At 34.3% G+C, this 20,517-nt stretch overlaps 1 pseudogene; it reads right to left on the reverse strand.

Moving 5' to 3' along the window:
- Positions 1–1,036: 1,036 nt before the first annotated feature.
- LOC130939354 (uncharacterized) overlaps positions 1,037–20,517 on the reverse strand; it is a 99,880-nt pseudogene continuing 80,399 nt past the window's right edge.

A 20,517-nucleotide genomic window follows, 5' to 3' on the forward strand; every position in this document is an offset into this window, starting at 1 on the left:
TATTTTAAAAAATTATACTATTACCCATCTCAAATAATAAATTACAATCCAATTATGGTTAAGATAATAATCAATTAAAATGTGATATATCATGAAAGATAACTTACATGTTATTTTAGAGGAGGTTGAGTAGAATTTTAATTTTTTTTTTTAATCTAGACTAATATTTAAAAAGCAACAGTTCATTGAAGACAATAGAGTAATGGTAGTGGTTTAATTTTTTTCTTTTGGGTGAATATAATGGTTTAATTTGATATGTGATGAAAGATCTCCACTAGACACAAAATACGTACTAAATGTTGAAAAGTTTCAACTAAATGAAACTGAAATCAGGAGAAAAAAGGCCAGGATTCTCGCATGGAAGGGAAAAATTTATCATCACACGTATTTATATGAATTGTTAGGTGGATCCCACTAATTCTTTCATATTGAAAATTTCTAGTGTGTTTTTTACTGCTATATATATGGGTGTGGAAGCACCCGTTTTCTTCATCCTTCTTAAGAAATTACAGTGTCCACTAAAAATAAGAAAAACAAAAATGAGGTTCAAATCAGTTCTCTTGTGTTGCCTTTTGGGATTGGTTCTTATCTCAGCTGTAATTGCTGATAAGCCATCTAGAGATGCTGTCCAAGGTATGTGAATTTGATTCAAAACAGTAATTAATTCATTCATGTTTAATTTTTGGTAATCATTATGTTTTTAGTTTAATTTATACATTTGAAACTTGCAAATCAATTTCAATCGTTTTAAATATGATTATCAAAGCCACATTATTTTGAGATACATTATATTTGAGATTTAATTTTAAATCATGTAATATAATTAATTTTAAATCATGTAATAATATATATGTACGTAATTTTATCATGCAGCTGTAACGACGGAAGACCTAAATAATCCCAATGTAAGATGCTTGGGTTTTACAATCAATTGTGGCGGTGGAGGTGGCGGCAGTAGCGGCAGCGGCGGCGGAAGTGGTGGTGGAAGTGGCAGCGGAAGTGGCAGTGGAAGTGGCGGTGGAAGTGGAGGAGGTGGTTATGGCAGTGGCGGAAGTGGCGGTGGTGGAAGTGGCGGTGGCGGAAGCGGAGGAGGTGGTTATGGTGGTGGCGGAAGCGGCGGTGGAGGAAGCGGAGGTGGTAATGGTGGCGGCGGAAACGGTGGCGGAAGCGGCAGTGGTGGAAGCGGAGGAGGTGGTTATGGTGGCGGCGGAAGCAGCGGCGGCGGTGGAAGCGGAGGAGGTGGTTATGGTGGCGGCGGAAGTGGTGGGGGAAGCAGTGGCGGCGGTGGAAGCGGAGGAGGTGGTTATGGTGACGGCGGAAGTGGTGGGGGAAGCAGTGGCGGTGGTGGAAGCGGAGGAGGTGGTTATGGTGGCGGTGGAAGTGGAGGGGGAAGTAGTGGCGGAAGTGGTGGGGGAAGCAGCGGCGGCGGTGGAAGCGGAGGAGGTGGTTATGGTGATGGCGGAAGTGGCGGGGGAAGCAGCGGCGGCGGTGGAAGCGGAGGAGGTGGTTATGGTGGAGGCGGAAGTGGCGGGGGAAGCAGCGGCGGCGGTGGAAGCGGAGGAGGTGGAAGCAGCGGTGGAGGCAGTGGGGGAAGCAGTGGAGGTGGTTATGGTGGTGGAGGAAGTGGCAGCGGTGGCGGCGGAAGTGGTGGTGGAGGAGGTTATGGGGGAGGAGGTGATAGTGAATGTGGAGGAGGTGGAATATAATAATAGGACATTATAGTGGTGGCAAATATTAAAAATGTCACTAAAATCATGTAATTCATAATCTATAATCCAATGTAACTGAAGGCGGATCAGCCTATAAAAATTTTCTATTTCATGTTTGTGCCAAAAGCTTAGCTTGCCTCTTAAACTTAATAATCATATTTTTGTTTCTATTCATACATGATTTAATATATAATAGTATTAAGCAACTCTAATTGATAAATTATATAAATTTTTCCACAGTAAAACGCACTAACATGCATGATGTTTACACTCAATTAGGATTCGATTTTATAAGAAAAGTTTAATCTTGATATTTTACTTTTTTAAAAAATAAAGATTATCAATTAAATTTCTTTTTTATAAAAAATACATAAAACTAAAGTTTTAATATATTTAGTATGTACTTATTAACGTGAGTTTAATTTGTACATGTTATAAAAAACGGACTTTTGTGGTGCATGCTTAATTATTACTCTCTCGAGAAAAAAGTATTTCAAATTTTTTTAAATTTTTATTTGTTCTTCAAGTTTTTTTTCTAAGTATGTAGAAACATAAATATGTAATCAATGAATTTATTTAATAATTAACAATAAAAATAAGATTATTCTTAAACTCATTTTGTAGTTTTTGTATACGTACGTATGTGTGTCTCTTTTTTAATAGAAACTTACATAAAATGATGAAAAACCAGTTCCTTCCTTTTTTCTCTTTTACTAAAAGGTTGATGATTAAATAAAAATCAATTTGATAAGTAAAAGGATAAAAGGCTTCTAGAATTGATACTTACAGAGTTACAGCAAAAGAGTTTATTAATATATTATTATAGCTAATTCAACTATATTTTTTAAAATCAGCGTTTCTCCTCCACGGCTCCACATATATCCGCTTCTGCTCTTGTTACTAAATTTTTCGATTAAGGCTTAGTATGAATAAATAGTTTAATTAAGATTTTTTTAAAAAAATAATTTAAATAATAAATATTTATATTAAAAATAACTTATAAATAAATTATTTTGTATTTAGTTTTTTAGTTTTAAAAGTATTTATTTTAAAAGAAATGCGATAAAAAAATTATTATAAGAGAAGTCATTTTTTTAACTTCTCCATAAACATTTAAATAGCTTCTTAAAAAGCTATAATTTGACTTTAAAAATTGTACCAGATATTAATACTACTATTTTTTATTTTTTATAAGTTAAAAATTAAAAAATAGCTTTTGAAACTTTTCAAATAGATCCTAAGACCAGCAATAGTAAATACTCGCAAACTAATTTTCTCTCTCTTAGTTAATTATAATTTTAACTATTTTTTATATAAATTTAACCCACAGTATTTAAGGCTACATTTTAGAATGTAAAAAATTTGTGAAAAATTCAAAATTTTCAAGTTTCTAAAGTATTTATTATTGTATAGAAAATGTATAAAAGTGTAAAGCTTTGCAAAAAAACATTTACCTCAATTGCTAGTATTTTTAGGATATTTTTAGCAAAAGTCTTTTTTTTATAGAAAAAAAAGAGGTTAAACATCCCAAAAAATAGAACACAATAAAAATAGAAAAAATTACCTAACTTTTCTTATATTTAGAAAGCCATTACAATTGAAATACATAACTAAAAAGATGTCTGGAGTGGCTACATCAAATAAGTAAAGTCCAAGAACAAGGTCTTGCCCTTTCTTGGTTAGAATATCCGCAACAGTGTTTGCTTCGTGAAGAGTATGGTTCCAAGCCACTTGTTGAATACGCCTAGCGTGTATCATGACTTTATCCACCAAGGGTGCACAGGGGTGGCTAGCTGGAACGTCTTTTTCTGATTATATTGATGGCCATTGAAGAATCAAACTCAATAATGACATGCTGCATGTTATTAGCGACGACAATTTAAAACCCCTTGACTATGCCCCACAGTTCTACATGCATGATCGAGCAGCTTCCCAAGTTATACTAAAGTTTTTGACAAACCTTTTAAAATGATCTCAAAATATTCCACCACATGCCACACTATTATTATGGGAATGAAAGGACCCATCCACATTAATTTTGATACCGTTTTTAGGGGGAGAGAACCATCTGATCAACCGGTCGTAGTTCTTCTTACAAAATTTGGGGTACATCTTCGTATTCAGAGCTCTTTGGATGTCATGGTATTGAGTTGGATTGGAAAAACATGTTACAAAACTCTTAGGGGATAAAGTAATTCCAAACAATTCGAGCAAAAGACAATTTCAAAGGGTGTGCTCGGTTGTCTCGTCATCATTATTGCACCTAGGACAATTAGCAATCGCAGATAAATTTTGTCTTTTTCTCTCTAAACTCGTAAGGATGGCATTGTTTGCTACCAACTAAATGAAGCTACAAATCCTCTTAGGTCCCTTCCAATTTCATGTAAGTTTAAAAATCTAATTCGGGTTAGAGGAATTATGGGCAATCTCCTGGTAAGCGGATTTTAGACTAAAGCTACCATCTGGCGTGAGAGCCCAGACAATATGATGATGTTGACTGAACTATGTCTTCCAAACACAAAGCTACATTGAGTGGGTTGAATAAGTTTTTCTATCACTTTTCGAAACTTTTTCACCAAGATCTTTGTAACAATCTTGTAACTAATGCTAAATAAACTAATAGGGCGCATTTGTTTAATATTAGTGACCGCCTCCACCTTAGGAATTAAAGTTATGAGAGTGTCATTTATATCTTTTATCTGGCTGGAAGTAAAAAAATATTCTCAACCAAACGACATAGATCAGCTCCTATTACATCCCATTTATTTTAATAGAAAATGGCCAATACCATCCCTTTCAAGTGTTTTCAAGCTGCTAATATCATAAACAAACTCCTTTATTTCTTGAGGAGATATCCTGCAATCCAAAAAAAAAAAAAAACAAGTCATTATTATTTAAAGGAGGAAAAGAGTTACTAAAAATAAATGGAATATTTGACAGATTATCAAAATAAAAATTTAGAATAAAAATCTATGGCCAATTTTTTCAAGTCGGCTGTGTTGGATATCCAATTTCCGTCATCATCTTGAAGGGCATCAATCTTGTTCCTTCTAGTAGTGCCATGGAAGTATTTAGTAGTGCGGTCCCCAAATTCAATCCACTTGCACCTTGATTTTTGGAACCAAAAAGTTTTTTTCTGATAAAGTATCTCTTTGTATTTCTTCCAGAGGTCAACTTGAAGCTTCTCTAGGAACCTGTTTCCATTGTGGTTAAGGCTATTTTGAATTTCTTGGAGTAGTCTGATAATAGTACTTTTCTTCTTTAAGATGTGACAAAAAAATATTTTCATTCCATGTCTTGAGAGAGTTCAGGAAGTCTAAGATACCCACTGTCCATGAATCTCCGATCTTCCAAAAGTTTAAATTGATGGTTATATCTCTAATACTCCCCTTCAAACAAGAGCCTCTTTTAGGTTTATCTGATTTTGCATAGGCCTTCTTTTGTCTTTTATTTGCCTTATGCTATTTTTTTATTTTTAGAGTCCACCACGGATCGAACTTTTGACCTTTGGAACATAGAGCTATGATACCATGTTATGAAACCACTCATCCCAAAAACTTAAGCTGATAGGAGAAGACAACATTAATAATTATATCTCTAATAGTTGTTACCAAATTATTGAAATTTGGATGGTCCATCCAAGCTACAAGAAATATAAAGGGGCGTCTTCTTCTATTGGGGGAGAGAGTAGGGCAGAGTTGCAGCCACAACGAAAAATGGTCAGATTTAAAACTGTGGAGGCTCTTAATTCTGGCTTCTAGAAAGAGAATTTGTCAATCTAAATTGCTTAACCTTCTACCGTTTAGCCAGGTTGGCCCTTTTCCTAGTAAAAGGCCAGCCTGAGAAGCCTAAATTAATGAACCACCGTCAGTAATACACCTTTGGAAGTCAATGCAAAATAGCGCCCCCTCTATGATCATCATTATGAAGGAAAGAGTTGAAATAACCAATTAAGTACCAAGGGAGGCTTGTTTCTACACACACTTCACAGATTTTATCCCAAATAATTTTTTGTTGTGCTCTCTGTGGGTATTTGTAGACAGCTGTGAGAACCCAGAGAGGAGCTCCATTACACTCCACTTTCATATGAATAAAATACTAATTATGATGAAGGACTTCCACTTTTTAGATGTTTGATTGTCAAAGACATCAGATACCACATGCTTGCCCCATAGATTCTTCAATGAAATAGTTATCAAACCCCAATTTATCTCTCACAACTATGCCTATAGACCCACTAATATGTATTTCCAACAAAATCAGAAAGCTTGAATTATATTCTATTGTTAGATCTTTAATAAGGGAAGGAAAATTTCTAGCTCCAGCACCACGACAATTTCAAGCGACTAAATTCATCATAACAATGGAAAAGAAAGAGATGGTCACTGGAGACCTTAACATTGTTCTTTCGGGGCCAGGCCCCTATTGCCAGTCACATTCTGATCAATAAAAGATCTTCGTTGTTATGGTTGGTGTCACTAACATTTTCAGAGGTATCTAGAGTTTTATCCGGAGGTAACCTTGGGCTCTAACACGAACCTGAAGTTGAGGCCTGATAAACTACTATTTTATGGTTTATCTTGTACTAAATTGAGTGGATTTTATCAATCATTCATACACTTATTCATATAAACTGCATGATTTTACAAATCCTTCTTAATTTTGTGCTATGATTGAAAACGTGCTTCCTAGGCTTTTAAATTGTTAATTTTTAATTCTCCCTTATTACCATTCGATGCTGTGATATGTTTGTGAAGTGTTTTCAGGTTTACAGAGCATGAATAGCTCAAAGAATGAAGATGAAGCATGTTAAAGTAGAAGGAACACAAGAAACTAAAGAGCTGAGAAGCAAAGAGCGACGCGCAAGGCCACAAGGTTATGTCCCATAACTTGGATTAACAATTGATTTTTCACCATATGGTTCTCTAAAAATGAATTGGCATGCTTTGACACTTCATAAGCTTCATTATGTTCGTGTTGCAGCCTTCTCATCTCCTCAAGCATGATTAACTCCATTGCTACCACATCTGATTTCTTTAAACACGTGCTCTCGGTCTTAGCCAAAGGAAGGGTGACAGTTAGAGATTCTAGGGCTATCGTGATGGCCTTTTGTTTAGCTTTAGAGGTTTTATTAGGTTTAGAAAACCCAATTTTTATAGAGATATTCTTTTTCAAGCCTTATAGATTTTTTCCCAACTCCTGGTTTGAGAATTTTTTCTGGATCTGATTAAGGGGTTGGATCTCCTTATAGCTTGAGGTTTGGGAGGCCTAATATACATGGTTTGTGGAGGCAGGGATCTTTATGCATAAAAACTGTGGTGGCAACGTCTTGGGTTTTCTCGTTAAGGATAACGAACCTAGAGCCACTAATTGTGACCTTGACCATATCTAAATTATTTCCTTCCTTAAGCATTGGAGATTCTTTCCCATGAAGAGATCTCTTGTGATTTGGCGTAATCTTTTCTTGCTTCCTTCTCACCTGCCATCTAACCATGATCCACGACCCAAAGTTTGAGGGGTTCCTGATTTGGCCGAGGATTTTATTGCCCGTTAGGACTTTCCTTACCAATTCCTTGATCATGATTATCGACGAAATTTTGGGACAACTTTGATATCGTTGGACCACCTGTGGCAACTTTTATCTCCGGATCACCTTCTCCAACAACACCCTCACCACACAGCTCCGATCGATTCCCATATTTACCACAAGTGAAGCAGATGAGATGCAACTATTCGTACTCAATGTTGAGCGTCATTCCAAGCACCAAGATTCTAGGAACAAGTTTTTTAGATAGGTTTATTTTTACATAGATTCTGGCAAACCGCCCTCAAAAGTAAATAAATGTGGCCTTATCGATATTTAACATACTTCCAATAGTTGATCCCACCAGCCAGAAAAATGGTGGTTATATAGCTCAATAGGTAGATTTGGAATCCTGATCCAAACTGTAATTTTTTTGACATTTTGTTCTGATGTGAGAAATAAGGGTCTCTATCTTTGAAAAATAAGATAATTTTCATCAATCATCCATGGTCTTTCCATAAGTGGATGGTTGTAGTCCTCTTCATATGAAAAATAAACCAAAAAGTAGTCATAGTCCATGTCAATAACAATAAGCTTACCTTTTGTTGCCCAGTCTCTATTTAATCTTTACTCCATGAAACCCAAGTTGATCCTTTTTTTCAGGACTTTAATGATGAGGGATGCATACCAAGGTTTACACCATTCATCGAATTCTTTTCTGGAGACCGGAATGATAGGGCAAGAATCAAAAGATATGGTTTTCCTTATTACGTTTCCATCCTCTTTATACCACCTATCTTTGGGATTTGAATCCTCTTATTGTACATCATCCAAAGAATATGGAATCGCATTCTTAGATGACTCAAGAGGTGTTAGAAGCATATCCTTATATGAGGCAGCCTTGTTTGTATGAGCCGATGAAACTTCTTCAGTCAAAATCTCCATGGTTCTACTATGTATATTTGGATCAATTTTCTCGTGTTGTTTAACTTTTTTAGTGCTTCGATTCATCTGATATTCTTTTTCTTTAGAACTCCTAGGTGCACTCTCGAAGAAAGGGGTGCTTTCAGACATCATGTACTCCGATGTATTCTACTTCTTTTGAAAGATTGATGGCAGATAGCCAAAGGCGATGACTAGGGAGTGTTCAGCGGTGGCCAACAACAATGAAAGTGATAGTAATAACAGTGGTGAAAGAGATTATGAAAGTGGTGGTGACAATAAAAAAAAAGGAGAATAAGAGACTATGTGTCCAAAGCTTGCCTTTCAAACTTAATAATTCATATTTTTGTTGCCATTCCTGCGTGATTTAATATTTGCTTTTTTTTAATCAAAGTTAAGATTTCATTGAATGAAATAGAAAAGTTTGGGTCTATGATAGACCATATACACGGCCAAAATTAGGCTTTTCAACAAAAGACATGTCTAAAATAAACCAAATGAAACAAAGAAAAGGAAATAAGAAAATTAAAGGTGTTCAAGAAAGGTTTTCATCTTCTTCGACCTATGACCTGTAGTTGGTGAAGAAATCAGTCATGTTACTCCTTGCTATGTCCAAGATGTGTTGTTCCTCAAAAATTTCACCTTTAAAAACAAACTTGTTACGTGCCTTCCAGATCTCTCAAAGTATGTTTATTGCTCCTCTCAATTTTTGGGTTTTATTTCTACTTCTTTTCATCTTCACGACTAATTCCATCCACCATTGTCATGCTTCTAGAATTTGTTGTGAATTGGGAACTTCAATTCAAGCATTGGTCCAAACTGCCCAAAATTGCTTACAGAAAGCAATGGAAAATTGGCTCCTCTACAGCAAGACATCTTCTGCAAATAGAAAAGTTAGAATGAATTCTTTTATTTAACTTTTTACTCATTAGGATTTCATTGTGCACCACTTTCCATAAGAAGACCCTAATATTTGGCTAACATTCTGGTTCCAAATGGAGATCCATACCCTTTTCTATTTGCACTGAATCGGCAGTAGATAAAGAGGCAGATGGTAGAATTGATGAGCTAGTGTATAACCTAAAGCAATGGTGTAGTCAGAGATGGATCTATATGGGAGAGTGTGGGGGCAAGTGTCCCCATTGAGATTTTATGAAATTCTATGTATTACATGGGATAAAAATTTATTTGCCCCCACTCAATAAATAAATTTGACCCCACTTTAAATTTTTTAATTCATTTCATTCTATCTTTATAATGTATAAAGAGAAGATCTCACTATCTTATAACAATATTATATTTGATTATTTAATAAAAAATTAAATAATAATAATAAAAATAATAATGAAGAAATAAGTCAATAATTTAATTTAAATATTAAAAGCATCATTTTTTTATACTTTCTAAAATTTTAATTCTCTTCTCTTATTCATTTTTCATTTTCTATTTTCTAATAAGACTCATTAACTTCATTCTTTAATTTCTTTTGATTTAATTAAATATTTATTTTTATCTTTTTATATTTTTTTATTCATTCAATTATTTTGTATTTTATTTTGTAGTTATGTTATTGTATATATTTTTTAGGGTAAAGTATACTTTTTGTCCTTGAAGTTTGGCAAAAGTTTTAAAAATATCCCTAAATTTTATTTTGTTTCAATTTTGTCCTAAAAGTTTTCGATTTGCATCAAATATACCCTCGACAGCTAAATTTTCAAAAAATTTAAGACCAATCTAACAATCAATGCTTGAAAATTATTCTTGATTTGCTTGTGTTAAGAGTTGTTCTTATGAAATTGTTGTTGAATAGGTTTTAAATTTTTTGAAAAATTATCCGTCAGGGGTATATTTGATGCAAATCGAAAACTTTTGGGACAAAATTGAAAAAAAATAAAAATTAGAGATATTTTTAAAATTTTTGTCAAACTTCAGGGATGTAAAAGTACATTTTACCCTATTTTTATTACATGGTTAATAGTTATTGAATAATAAGATTTATTAGTAATTTAAAGGAAAATAGACAAAAGTACACCCGAATTTTCACACGGTGGACAGATGTACTCCTCAATTTTTTAATGAGTCATTTGCACACATGAATATAAAACTCTGTTATCAATTCTACCCTTCCGTGGCCTGAGTAAATTTTCCGGCAATGGTGGAGGCCAGGTGGCACGGTATTGTATGATGTGGCCAATTCGAAGTGACATTGTGAAAAATAAAAATATTTATTATGAAATTTGTTGAAATAAATATAATAAAAATGAATAATGAAATTATTGTTCATCCTCTTCCTTCTCTAATTTCTTCGAACCATATGAACCCTAACACAATCACACAGGAAATGATAACAACAATTATTTAAACTCCAACAAGAAATCTGCAGGTCCAAATAAGAACACCAAAACCAAAAAACTCCTTTGTCCAAAGCAACTAATAATTTTGAGTTGCAGCCATGGTTCCAGTAGCTGATTTTCTTCCACTGCTTCGAATCATTCTTCCACGGCTCGACAACACTCCCACACTGCCCCTTTTGAGTTATTTGTCCTTCTATCTCTTTGTGAAATTATTCCAAATATGTATAGCACAGAAGCGATGATGAACTCCAGGCATAACTTGTTGCATAGCTGGAATCAGACCCTGTTCAATTAATATGTCAGTCGTTAATACAAATGAAGTTCCAACCATGTTAACAACAACTAACTGCATACCTTTTGTTGGTCACTAATGAAGTTCCAACCATGAACCTTGTAGTTGCCCAAGTCATTGTGTAAATGCTCCAAAAATCATTTTCAGTTATCTCTGAATCCACCACGGCATAAGCAATTGGAAAAATCTGGTTGTTCGCATCTTGACCTATTGTAGTGAGTAGCTGTCCTTCATAGAAGCCCTTTAAGAATGTGCCATCAAGGCCAATGAAAGGTCTACACCCTGTGTTAGGGTTCATATGGTTCGAAGAAATTAGAGAAGGAAGAGGATGAACAATGATTTCATTATTCCCTTTTCTTATATTTATTTCAACAAATTTCATAATGAATATTCCTATTTTTCACAATGTCACCTCAAATTGGCCACATCATACAATACCGTGACACCTGGCCTCCACCACCGCCAGAAAATTTACTCAGGCCACGGAAGGATAGAATTGACAATAGAATTTTATATTCATGTGTGCAAATGACTCATTAAAAAATTGAGGAGTACATCTGTATTTCGTGTAAAAATTCGAGTGTACTTTTGTCTATTTAAATTTTGAAATATGTAATATTAGTTAGCAACAAATAACAATTGAAATAAAAAGTAAGATCTAAATATATGGATATTCATTGGTGTTTCTTCTTTTAAAGTTAGCTTTAGTTTTGTTGGTAATAATGACATTAACTAAAAAAAAATTAGTTATAAATATTATAAAGAGTCAATTTCGTAATTCTATGAGAGATAAATTTTTAAATAATTATTAGTGACATATATAAAAAAACAGACATTTAATTGTATTGACAATAAAAATATTATTCAATCTTTTCAGAATAAAAAACTTAGAAGAATAAAATTCTAAGTTATATGTTATTATTTAAATTACTATACAAATATTTTAATTTATCAGTTAAATAATTAAAAGACTAATTATATTTTATAATAATAAAATTATTATCATATTATATATATTTTGCCTCCACTAATAAAATTTTTTAGATCCGTCACTGGGTGTAGTTACCCTTTTTTTCTTATGACCAGGTAACCAAATCATCGCCTTCAACGATTTTTGTTTGCGAAATTACTTGAATAATGTCTGGATTGAAATTGAACTGATGTTTTGTAATAAGTTGTTGGTTCCATTATCTATTTTGTGTTTGGAGCTAGTTAACCCAAATTAATTGAGAGTCACTATAAGAAATTATCTAAGTTGCCAAAGATGAAAAATTTTTAATCCAAGTGTCTTCTAAGATACATACTGATTGTATGTCTATCCCCAATCCTCCATTTAACTCCTTTTTTGACTTCCTTCTTGCCTTTTAATAAGCTCCTCCATCTCCAAGAAAGATTATTTTCAATCTCTACTCTTAAAAATTAGAATACTTGAAATATTTGCTTTTGTAAACTTTGTGCATTAGGGAGTTTGTTCTTGTTTGTAGCCGTCAACCTTGCTTTCCTAACGTAGCTAAATTAAAGGCTGTGAGATCTTTAAAGTTTAGACCTCCTTAATTCTTTGGTCTGCATATTATATTTTATCTTATCCATTATATTTTTTTTTCTGTATCCTGTTGGCTTCACCAAAATCAGATGATCATTCTGTGAATTTTTTCCATGAGAGTCTCTAGAAGTTTAAAATAACTGAGTGTATAGATAGGTATTGATGTTGACACTGTTTTGATAAGTACCTCCCGCCCATTCGCCGATAATAGAGACTGTTTCCACTGTTGAAGTTTATTAGAAACCTTGTCTTTAATATAGGTAAATGTAGCTTTCTTAGACCTGGGAATCACTGATGGCAAACCTAGATACATGTCTTGATTTTCTACTTGAGGTACTTGAAGGATTACGGCCAAAAGATCTCTTAACTTTGCTGGAGAGTTGTGATTGAAAAATAATGAAGATTTATCTAAGTTGATGACTTGACCGCTAATTAATAAGTAAGTATTTAGAATATTCATTAAATTATGACAGTCATCTTTAGTAGCTCTACTAAATAAAATAGAATCATATGCAAAAAATAGGTGATGAAGACGACGATAACGTTCCAACGTGCCACCAGCATTGGCGATGGTGAGTTCTTGACGGCGACGGAGAGGGCACGCCCGAAGAGAGAGGGTTCAAACAAGTGAGAGAGAAGAGTTTCGCGTTTGAATTTTAAGCCATCTTTATTATCGGATTTTTCTGATGGTAAATCATCAAAAGGACACGTTTCATTAAACTGTTATACTGACGGATTATACAGCCGAAAAATTCGATGGTGACGACGAAAAATCCATTCTGACGATAATTTTTTATGGTGACGAATTTCTCTTTTTTTCTGTCAGTAAATTCACTGCTATTTTATGACGATAATTCCAAGTATAAATCCGACGATACTCAGCTTTTTTTTTGTAGTGATTGGAGCCAGATCAGGACATTAGCAAAGTCTTTATCTTCCACATTTTCTCCTATCTTCAATCTCCTTATGTTGATAACGAAGTTTTTAAAGAGCCGTGGCTCCCCATCTCAATTCTAATTACATTCACCTCATTATCAAAGTAGAATTGAAAACTGTTGTGCCTCCGTGGTTCTGCACTTTAAATCTTACCTGTTGAGAGCATTTATAAATTCCAGTTTGTATGTCAGTGTCTTCAAATCCAATAACATCCCTACTCTCTTTTTCCAGTAACTTTTTCTGTAGCTGATTAACAAGTTCAGCGTGATTATTCATCTATTTAGAGACTACCAGATAAAAAATCAACAACTCACGTATTTAAAAATTAGAATTAAACCCAAAATCCTAGCAGAACACTCAAAACCCTAGTGGCAATTTTTAAAGTTAAGATAAAACAGTAGTGTTAGCTAGTTTTTAATATTTGCTTCTACTAGGTATATAAAAGAAAATTGATATATAATTTTTTTAGATGTTGTTTATCATAAATAATCTATAAAAAAATATTTTATTAATTCGAACATATGAATATATGGCCTTTTAATTTTAGTATAATAATATATTTATAATCTTAATTAAAATTAAATTTGCTATTTTTTATATTTAATTTATTAAAATATAGATTAATATATAAATATGTTAGTGTTTATTAATACACTAATATATAATTATAATACGAAGCAACTTGTACCTGATAAATTCTATATACTTTTACATTTATATTTTTGTACTTTCTATATATAATGGAAATATGAAAAGGTTGACGTAGAACATTCTTTTCTAAAATATTTTTTATTATATATAATTTATAATTTTTTTTATTATTTTTAAGACTTGAACACAAAATCTTTTAATTAAGTTATAAACTACTTATGATTTCAACTAGTTTCACTTTTATTATTTTTATACATATTTAATAAATAAGAAAATAAATCAATAAATCCTACACTAGTATTATATAATAGGGGTATGATAGTTAGTATACAATTTTTTTTATTAAAATTTCTTTCATAATTATTTTATTAATTCTAAGAAATAAACTCGTGACGTCTTGATTTTAATATAACACAAGTATAATTACCCGTGCCATGCACGTGATAAGATTGAAATTATAATTTTAAATTATTTTTTTAAATTAATTTGAATTATAATAATTTGATTAATAAAAAATAGTAATTGGATTAATAAAAAATAAAAGGTAACATATTATGTATTGTATATTTTATTTTTAATTTAGTGTTAATTGGATTAACTCTAAAATAGTTATTAATCGGTTTTAATAATCTACTTTTTTTAATAAATCATACGTATATACTGAATATGATTATAAATAATATAGTAATAGTTAAATCCACCAATAAATATATTGGTTATTATCACACTATAAAATTAATTAAATATAAAGGCTATTAGCACTTATAAATCTATAAAATCGCATCGTCATTGATTCGCGTACAATGTAAACCCCGGTTAAATTAGTAGATAATTAGTCAATAAATTATTTATTTAATAAGGAAGAGTAGAAATGTGGAAATTATATTAAATTAGGATAGAGCTCATTGAAACGAGAATTTTGACACCAATTTCGAAGAAAACGGTCTAAGATTGGACCGAACGGGTCGAACCGGTTGAACCAGATCCGAACCGGGCTGTCGGTTCAACCGGACCAACTCATTAAAAGAAGCCGAACTCCTTTCTCTCCCTTATTTGGATGCAGCAGCGTGAAAAACTTCTAGGGAGGGGAGAAAGCTTCCGTAACCTTACGGTAAATTTCCGATCCCCGTAACTTCTCTGTCCGAGCTCCAATCACCGCACTGTTTGCGGCCACGCGTTCACCGTGTTGAGCTCTATGTTTCTACTGGAACAATTTCACTGGTAACCTGTTTAATTACTCTCAGCCTTCTCTTCCCCCAATTTTCGAATTTTAAGTGGGAATGTTGAATTTTTTTGATTTCTGATGTTTTAGGATCCAATTAGCTTGAGGGAAACGTTCACTCTTGCTTATGTGAAGCTTGGGTAAGGTGAGGATACGATAATTCTATTTTATTTTCTTTGAATTTGAGCTTTGAGTATTAAATTGGATATATATGTGTTATGAATGTGTATTAGGTTGTGAATAAATAATTGGAGCTTGAAATTGTGAATATTGGAACTTGGAGGAACCTAATTAGTTGAATTTTAAAAGGGCTGCCTTGGTTTTAAATAATTTGCTTTGGTCGTTACGTGGAAATCGGCCAAGGTATGGTTTAGGTTTCTTGCATTTATTATATAATGTTCTGTGAAAACTTAGGCTAGACGACCGTAGGATAAGTTGGAAAGCAGGTGTATGTTTAATGTTTAGTAATTTGTCGATGAATATATTTGGTTGAAGTTTATTGGATAATTAGTTATTAATTTTGGATGGTGAATGTTGTTATGTTAATTTGGAGAGAATCATGGTTGAATGTTATTGTTGATGAACATAGTTGGTTAGGTACTTGTTGATTAACTAATAATTTGGTGAACTATTGATTTGAGGTATTTTGTGTTAGAAGCCTATGATTAGTGAACTATGATCCTTAGTTGAATTTTGGTTGTTGGATTTGAATATTGTATGAGTATAATTGTTGATTTGAGGTAGATTTATTGTGGTGACTATTATGATAATGAGGAAGGGTATGTTGAATTGAAAAGAAAGCAGGTTTGGACCCAAAAAGGGTGGCAAAGTCCGAGTTTTAGAGGAGGTGCTGCCAAAATTTTATAAAAATTAGAGATTTTGTTTATATGATTATCTAAAAAGATTTAGATTCAAAGGTTATATGGTTTGATTTAGAGTTATTAAAAAAATGAATATGTTTTAAGTTTGAAGTTTGATTCTTAGAAAAGAATGAATTATGTTTTGAATTGGAACTATTGATGGACGGAATGAGAGGTGTGATAATGAAGGATAAGGATTGAATATGTTTAATGTATGATGATGAATGAGATGCAATTGAGAATGATGTGGATGTAGATGAATTATAATTGAATTATTTATATGGCTTATGAATTTGAATGATCTGAGATACGAGATTTCCTGGATAAAGTATCGTGGCTTGCCACCACGTGTACCAGGTAGAAAACTCGATACTCTGTTGACCCTACGACGTAAGTGTGACTGGACACTATATAAATTCCCGGGAATGTTACCCCCATTGAGCAATATTGATTATTTGAGATAAAGCTATGCATAGACTCATGGGGATGCACGTCGGGGGACAATCTAAGTACAATTCAGACTTGTCGGGTTGGCTGGATAACCGACAGATGAGCCTCATCAGCCATAGGACAGGCATGCATCATATGCATATTACTTGAATTACTTGCTTGTGCTTTAATTGGGTGTGTCTAAATGTACTTGCCACGTTAAATGTGTATTTGTTACCTGCAGTATTTGTAACCTTCTTGTGTTTACCTTTATCTATTTAAATGTCTGTGAGATGCATGATGAAGTTGGATGTATGGAGGAATGGCAGCATGAGATTTAGATGTAAAATTAAGCTAGTTAGGCTTAGATACTCTTAGAAAACCACCTTTTATGACTTCTGTTTAATACTTTAAGCTCTACAATCTGAGTGTCGGCGTTCTAGGATTGCCTCTGGCATTCCCAGAACCTTATATATTATGTGTGTGGCACCTTTACCATACTGAGAACCTCCGGTTCTCATTCCATACTATGTTGTTGTTTTTCAGATGCAGGTCGAGAGGCATCTCGTTAGGCGTCTGGACTCTTGAAGCGGAGTGGTTACTGGGTTATTTTGTTATGCTATGATGTATATATATGTACTTAGCTTTCTCTCCACATAAGTTATTCTTTTTGATCCTCCTAGAGGTGTATAGAGAGGCAGGATTTTGTTTATGTACATTTGAGTTTTGGATATGTATATATATGTATATATGTGTGTATATTCTCCGGCCAGTCTTGACTTTGCAGGCTGAGTCAGGAGCTCGTTATTTTGTATCTTTGACTCTCTGTTCCTGTTTTGGGTTACTTTACACTTGACAGCTGTAGCTTTCTTAGCACGCAAGTTAATTCGTTCCTTGAGCGTTGCGCTTTTATTTTTGCGATTTTTATTTCCTCTATTCTTCAAGGCTCCTAACAGATTATAATTCTTCTGCTATTATGAGTACTCATTTTATTTTAGAGGTCGTAATACCATACCACCTCTATTTTACGACTTAAGCGTAAAGCTTAATGTGGTAGGGTGTTACATTATGGTATCAGAGCAGTTCGTTCCTATAGAGCCTGAAAGACGGACAGATTGTACTTCTGTGCATTCTCTGTATATGTGTTTATGTGCTATTAGAATATCTGACTGATATATATGGCATAAACGTTTGTGAGCATGCATTTGGAACTTAAAGCATTAGACCTGCGATATTGAGACTAATCAACTTAATATCACTTGTTTGGTGTGTATAGGGACCAGATGTCGACTCGCGAACGCGGTCGCAGGTGTCGGGCGAGGTAGAGGTAGGACAGGCATCGTTACTCCTGCCCCTATAGGGACTAATCCAGTAGACTTTATGGCTGCCCTGGGAAATATGGCTGCAGCTATGCAGGCGACAGCCGAGGCACTGGGTAATAAGATAAATCAGGGTAATCATGGGAACAATAATGATGAGGGCGGTCCAATGACACTTGCTACATTTCTGAAAGTTTACCCTCTGACTTTTAGGAGAACCTCAAATCCCACTTATGCAGATAATTGAATTCAGGCTATGGAAAGGGTGTTACAGGCACAGCAGGTTCCTGAGGAGTAATGGGTTGAATTTGGAACTTATCAGTTGCAAGGTGAAGCTCAATATTGGTGGCAGGAAACACGACGTATCCTGCAGCCTGATGGTGCTGCAATTCCTTGGGAGGTTTTCCGGGCAGAGTTCTATAAGAAATATTTTCCTAATTTAGCCAGAAATGCCAAAGAACATGAATTAATGCAGTTAAAACAGGGACATATGACTGTTGCTGAGTATACTAGTAAGTTTGAGGAGTTGTGTCGCTTTTCTCGTATCTGTCAAGGGGCACCAGAAGATTTTGCCGAATGGAAGTGTATTAAGTATGAGGGAGGCCTTCAGAGTGATATTCTGAGCTTTGTTGCCCCAATGGAGATCAGGGTGTTTTCTGAATTGGTGAATAAGAGTAGGGTGGCTGAAGATTGTGTGAGGAAGGCGGCAGCAGAGAAAGGAAGTTTGAGGGTGCCTTTTCAGAGACCTTCAGGAAGGAACTTTGCTCTGAGAGGTAGGAATTTCAAGCGTGGAAACTCTGTTCCACAGCAAACTCAGGGTCAAGGTAATTACAGAAGGCTGAATACCAATGTTAATTAGGGAAGAAGGTTTGGGAAGTAGCCACAGCAAGATCTGAATTGTTAGAGGTGCGGAAGGTATCATCTTGGAGTTTCGTGCAGTGTAGGACTTGGAGTATGCTATTCCTGTGGACAGCCCGGACATATGGCCACTAACTGCCCGGAGAAGAAGAAGTATGAGACTGGTAGGGTGCAGCAGCCAGGGAGAGTATACACCACTTCTACCATAGGTGCTGAGGGATCTGAGACACTTATTAGAGGTAATTGTGAAATGGCTGGTAAAATCTTAAATGCTTTATTTGATTCAGGAGCAAGTCATTCATTTATTGTATTTGAAAAGGCCCATGAGTTAGGATTGAGAATGGTGGTTTTAGGTTATGATTTGAAAATATATAATGCTACTCATGAAGCTATGGTGACTAGGATAGGATGTCCACAAGTTTTCTTTCGAGTACAACATCGTGAATTTGTGCATGATTTGATTTGTTTGCCTATGACTGGTCTTGATCTCATTTTGGGATTGGATTGGTTATCCAAGAATCATATTTTGCTTGATTGTTCTAAGAAGTCAGTACAGTTTATGCCGGAAGGGTCAGAAGCACCGGTTGTGGTGAATAGTTACTATTTGAATTCTATGATAGTAAACTGTTCTAGAACTGAATGTCAGGGTATTATGTTATTAACTGCGGGAGTATCAGGTGATGATTAGAGTTTAGAGCAGATTTCGGTTGTATATGAATTTCCAGATGTGTTTCCGGATGATATTAATGAATTCCCACCTAACCGAGAGGTTGAATTTGCAATCGAGTTGGTACCTGGATGTGGTCCAATTTCAATTACTACTTATAGGATGTCACCTTTAGAAATGGCTGAACTGAAAGCTCAGCTGGGAGATCTGTTAGGTAAGCATTTCATCCGACCAAGTGTTTCTCCGTGGGAAGCACCAGTGTTACTAGTAAAGAAGAAGGATGGGAGTATGTGGCTGTGTGTCGACTATCGGCAACAGTGTCTATAAGCTCTTGAGCTTCTTCAATTGTCTTCCTCATGTGTATAGATCCACCAGCTGAGTGGTCTAAAGACATCTGAGCTTTTTCTGTAAGCCCATAGTAGAAGATGTCTAACTGCACCCACTCTGAAAACATTTCAGAGGGGCATTTTCTAAGCATACCTCTATACCTCTCCCAGGCATTATAAAGGGATTCATTATCCTCTTGTTTAAAGCCTTGGATGTCCAGCCTTAGCTGTGTCATCCTCTTTGGAGGAAAAAAATGATTCAGGAATTTGTCTGATAACTGTTTCCATATCTTTATGCTTGCTATAGGTTGGTTATTCAACCACCTCTTAGCTTGATCTTTTACAGCAAATGAAAACAGTAATAGTCTGTAGACATCCTGATCCACCTCTTTATCATGTACTGTGTCAGCAATTTGTAAGAACTGTGCCAGAAACTCAGTAGGTTCTTCCTGTGGAAGACCGGAATACTGGCAATTTTGCTGCACTATGATAATGAGTTGAGGGTTTAGCTCAAAGCTGCTTGCTTTGATGGGAGGTGTACAGATGCTACTCCCATATGCAGCTGTAATGGGGTTAGAATATGACCCCAGAGTCCTTTTGGACTGATTAATCCCACTTAAGTCCATAATGGACAAAAGGGAAATGATAATGATTGCAAAGAGATAAATTTTGTTTTTTTTTGAATAAACCGAAAAAATTAAAATAAAATAGAACAAAAGGAAATTAAAAAAATTCGAAAATCAAAAAGAAACTAAGATCAAAGCAAATTGAAAACTGAATCAATTAGTTGAAAAAAAAAAGATTTTGAGATTAGCAATTAGAAAGATATGATTGAAAAATTTTTTATGAAAAAGATTTGATTTTAGAAAAGAGGAAAGAGAAAAA

Source organism: Arachis stenosperma, chromosome 7, assembly GCF_014773155.1.
Source record: "Arachis stenosperma cultivar V10309 chromosome 7, arast.V10309.gnm1.PFL2, whole genome shotgun sequence".
NCBI classification, from domain to species: Eukaryota; Viridiplantae; Streptophyta; class Magnoliopsida; order Fabales; family Fabaceae; genus Arachis; species Arachis stenosperma.